The sequence below is a fragment of the Acinonyx jubatus genome, chromosome C1 (assembly GCF_027475565.1).
Source record: "Acinonyx jubatus isolate Ajub_Pintada_27869175 chromosome C1, VMU_Ajub_asm_v1.0, whole genome shotgun sequence".
Lineage (NCBI taxonomy): Eukaryota > Metazoa > Chordata > Mammalia > Carnivora > Felidae > Acinonyx > Acinonyx jubatus.
In genome coordinates this window covers 31,309,665-31,315,000 of record NC_069381.1, presented here as the reverse complement: position 1 = coordinate 31,315,000, position 5,336 = coordinate 31,309,665, and positions in this window count along the sequence as shown.

Sequence of the window (5,336 nt, the reverse complement as noted above, 5' to 3'; positions counted from 1 at the left end):
CCATCACTCACTGGGAATTGCCCCTGGCCATAGGAAACTGCCTTACCCAAAGTCACGCCCTCCCCCCCCCCCCCCCCCCCCCGGGGGCAGCTCACGGCAGGTGATTGACTGAAGCAGGGAAACAAAGACCTGCCTCCTTTCCTCAATTTGGCAAAACCCTGAAGGGCTGCCTGAGTTCCAGAGCTCCTGAAGGTCAGCAGATGCCTCAGTTGAAATTGCATTTGCAGATCAAATTCTCCCTCTGCCCAGTCCTGACATCCCCACAGAAGAATCTGCTGAGAGCACTCCCCAGTGAACCTCTGCCCACCACTCTGTCTCCGAATCTGAAGGAAAGCCATTGTAAGACAGGTGGGGAAGCTTCCTCCACCCAAAGGTAGCCATGGCAACAAGGAAAGGAGAAAGACTTTTCAGACGAATAATACTGTCTAAGACAACTGTTCAAGAAAGCCTCCTGGAGACAGATCCGATTTATTTTTGCTTGCAACAAAATGCTGGGCACATGCTCAGTGTGTATGCATCGATTTTATCTTTTCTACTGGGGTTCCAAATAGGCTACGCTGTAGCAAAGGTTCTGGAGCTAAAAAAAAAAAAAAAAAAAAAAAAAAAAGATTCTGGGGCTTAAAAAAAGGCACTCAGTCTGTGGCATTTGTTATGGCAGCAAACTAAGACACCAGTAGAGCAGCTTTCACAATCTTGTTGCACGCAAGAGGTGGGTGTGGAAGGGGAAAATGTGTCCGTCAACTTCTCAGAGGGAAAACAAAGAAGTTGTTGCGGCAACTGGAACTGTTCAAAGTACATCGCACAAGCGCTCTAAAGTGGGAAAGATGTAGCATGGGGTTTTTTGATCTGCAAGAGTGTAAAAATTGCAAGAGTCAGAGCACCCCATATGAGCTGAGCCCCTGCGGCACGGCAGTCCCAAGCTGCTAGGTAAGGCTTCTGGGCCACAGCCTTTAAGAGGCCCGAGCTTCCACGTTTGCCCTCTGGTCATGTAATGAAGCCCAGTCGAATCTACCGGAGGAGGACGATAAGCCACATGGAGCAAAGACAAGCCATCCGTCCTGTCGGACCAACCACGGTGCTGACAGCCGGTCAGTGAGGTCATCTTAGACCATCCCGCCCCAGTCAAGAAGCCAGGTGATGGCAACCACATTAGTGATCCCAGGTGAGACCAGCAGAGCTGCTCAGCTGAGCCCCCCCCTCAAATTGCTGACCCACAGGATCAAGAGTGAGTAAAATGGTTGTTGTTTTAAGCTATTAAGGTGTAAGGTGAGTTGTTACATAGCAATAGATAAAGACACACCAAGCTAAAATCGTATCTGCTCTCGAGGCCATATTTGATGACTGTTTGGGGACTCCCATAGCCACCTGCAAACACTCCTTGCTGAGCCAGACAAACTCGGAAGATAAAGAGCGGCGTGTGCACCGGGTAACTGTGCATCTGTTTCCCCCAGGGGCTGGATGACCTCAGGCCCAGACCTGGGTCTCCCGCAGCGGTTCATCTTGTGTATTGTGCTGAGCCAGGACCTGACATACAGCAGGTGCTCCATAGACATTTACTCAATTAGTGAAATGCCATGGGACTTGTCTAGGTTAACAACATCTCCTGCTCGGATTACTGCAGCAGTCTCCGAACTGGGAACAGCCAGACTTGCTCCCTCAAATCCCTCTTCCAACCTAGGAAGAAAACTTTGTAAAATGGAAATCTAGCCCGGTTTCATCCCTGGTCAACATCTTTACTTGGCTCCCAAATCCCCTCACGGTTAAGTCCCATCTCTTTGGAATGAATGACTTATGGAATCCTGAAGACCTTGATCTCTAATTCCTAAGCCCCATCTTGTACCATTCTCTCCTTCACTCCCTGGGCCCAGCCACAGGGATTTCTTTCTAGTCCTTCGTGCCATATGCTCTCTGGTGCCTCTGGACCTTTATACATGCTAGACACTCTAGCCGGAACATTCGCCACCACCCAGTTCCTAAAACTGGCTAAATCCTACTCATCCTTCAGTCTATTCCGTACTGCATCAACACTGGTTTGGGGTGATGGCTAATGGTTTGGCTGCAGGGTCAGGGACTTAGGAAGCACAGAATTGGAGGATGGGTGACAAGGAGGACTTGGGATGATGTATTTAGATGGACTTTCAGCAATGGGCACAGAGTGTAAAGATATTTCTATCCCAAGTGAAATCTCACCAAAGAGCATCCACGGCAGACAAGGCTCTTGATAATCAGATGGCTAAGATGGCACAGCCCATGGACACCAGTTGGCCTCTTTCTGCAACTCCTCCAGGGCTCGTTCAACATGCTCTCGCACCACGTGGTCATGGTGGCAAGAAGGGAAACTATTTACAGGTTCAACAATATGGACTCACACCCCCCCCCCCCCCAAAGCTCACCTGCTTAATGCCACTACTGTCTGTCCAATCTACCATCAGGAGAGACAGATGTTGAATACCCAACATGCCACAATTCTGCAGGGGTTCATCTAACCACCTGGTGCCAGGTTGATTCCCTGGGCCCTTCCCATCATGGAGAGGACAGTGACTTAGCCTCATTAACGCAGCTCCAATATACAGTTCCAGGCATCAATGAGCGGCAGTGAGAATAGCTTCTCCCACTATGACACCAAATAACTTACAGTATTAGTTTCTTGTAGTTGCCGTAACAAGTCACTACAAATTGGGCGACTTGAAACAACAGAATTTATTCTCTCACAGTTCTGGAGGCCAAAAATTCACCACCAGCCTCACAGGGCCCAAACCAAAGTGTCAAGCAGAGCTGTCCTCCCTCTGGAACTCTAGGAGAGAATCGTTCCTGGACTTTTCCTGCTTCTGGCTGCTGTAGGCATACCTTTGCTCTGGCCGCACTACTCCAGTCTCTGTTTCTGTCTCTAATTGCCTCCTCCTTTCCTGTGTGTGTAAGATTTCCCTCTGCCTTTCTCTCTTAAAAGGACATTTACAATTGGATTCAGGGCCCACCGGATAATCCAGGATTATCTCCCCCGAGGCAAGATCATTAACTTAATCACATCTGCAAAGATCCCTTTTCCTTACAAGGTAACATTTACAGATTCCAGAGATTAGGATCTGTTATCTTTGGGTGGCGATTATTCAGCCTACTGCACCCACTCACAAAACTTTTGCTTCTTGTCCCTGCAGTGTTGGGCTCCACCAGTCTGGAGGTCTTAGTTCTCAAAGGAAGGGAAGAAACCGTCTTCATTGCATTGGATTTGGAAACTTCTAACTGGTCATTTTGGATTTCTCATGCCACTACACCAGCAGGCAAAGAAAGAGTTACTGTGCTGCCTGCCTAACTGGTCCTCGTCACCAAAGGGAAATTGGGATATTGCTAGCCAATAAGAATGAGAACTACGTCTAGAACCCAGGGATCCTTCAGGGCCCCTCTTGGTACTTCCACGGACAATAGTAAAAGTTAGCAAAGAGCTTTGGCACCCCAAACTGCACAGGCCCATGGAAGATCCAGACCATTCGGGAATGATTATTTGGGTCTCTCCACCACACAAAGAACCCCAACTAGCTGATGTCCTGGCTAAGGGCAATTACATATAAGAGAATTGCAAATATATACACACTCACACACATATTTACCCAATTAGCCATAAATATATATATATATACATATATATATGTATATATATATATATGTATATATATAAAACAGAATTTATTTCTGTATATATATATATATATATATATATATATATACATTTACTCAATTAACTATACACACACACACACACACACACACATTTACTCAATTAACAAACAAATATCTATCAACTATGGCACTGTGACCAGTTACCCAAAGGAGGTCCCTCACAGGCATGCATATCTTCTGTGTCTGGTGTGTACATTGTATATTAATTAAGTACTTAATTTTTTCCTCCCTCCTTCTTCTCCCCTATTATTTTATATAAAGACCGTAAGTGGTTGCTAACTTTACAGTTCACTGTTTAGTTGTAGGTGGGCTTGTGACTTAATTAGAGGAGTAATTAACACCATCCAAATATGGATTCAATGACTAACTCCTGGAGATGGAGACATCTATCGGACGGTGGGACTTTGTGCTTTTCCTATTTGGGGGAAGAGGGTTATTATCCTCATTTGCAAGGTAGTTTCATCTTATTAGGTGGAAGCTACTGTTGTTATATATGGATGTTCAAGTACGTGTGGATTGATGTGTATGGGGACCAAGTGCCCAAAAGGGTGGATTGTGCCAGTTACGAAGCTATTGTCTTAGAGTTCCAAACACAGCCTTCTACACTCAGCTCTGTGATCCTGGGGCTGGGACTCTGCAAACCACAGTACCTTTGTGAGCTGGCCTTGACAATAAGAGGCATTAGGGAAAGATTGGAAGGCAGGAGGAGTGGAGACTTCTTTCTTCCTTTGCTTAATAACCTTAACAGCGATAGCCTAACAGTTGGTGCCAGCCCTTAGCTGTTTTTCCGCACTCCCAGGAAAGCTTCACTGTATCCCCTAAAAGGTGCTGGCACTAGCCAGACAACACCCTCCCTTCAGATTTCTGAGCCCTAGCAAGACAGGACTCCCCCAGTCAAGCCTGTGGGTTCTGCAAACCCCAACCTCTCCCCTCCATTCCTGCAGCCTTAGGAGAGGTAGGTGCTTCCTGCAGGAATTTCCTCTCAGTTACCTTAGTATTCTTTCTGTTCTTTCAAGCCCACCTATATCAATGTAATCTGTTCCCTATTGAAAATTCTCTTTGTTACAACCTAGCGTAGGGGCGCCTGGGCGGCTCAGTCGGATGAGCATCCAACTTTGGCTCCGGTCACGATCTAGAGGTTTGTGAGTTTGAGCCTCGCATCGGACTCTGTGCTGACAGCTCTCTCTCTGTCCCTCCCCCTGCTTGTGATCTGGCTGTCTCTCTCAAAATAAACAAACATTAAAAAAAAAAAAAAAAGTGTAGTTTCTGTTTTCCTAATCGGACCCTGACTGACACAAACGATTAGGAAGCTGGTACTCACTTTTCACTGGGGCCCTAAGCCAAGAGAAAGTAAATTTGTAAGCGCCAGGGGTCATCATGAGAGGTCAGCCTGCGTGGGAGGGAGGCTGAGAAGACAAGATCCCTGACACGTTAAAGCACCTAGATCTAGCTGTGCCTACAACCATTCTGTCCTTTGGACAGTTTAGTTATCTGGGCCAATAAGTTTCATTTTCTTTCTTTTTTTTTTTTTCTAAAGGTATAACGGGTTAGATTTTTGTTGTTTACAAGCAAAAGAGTGCTGACTAATTCAAATTTCTTCATCCCCACCCCCAGACGAGGTGCCCCACCCCACAGCCACTGAACAGCCAAAAGCAACCACC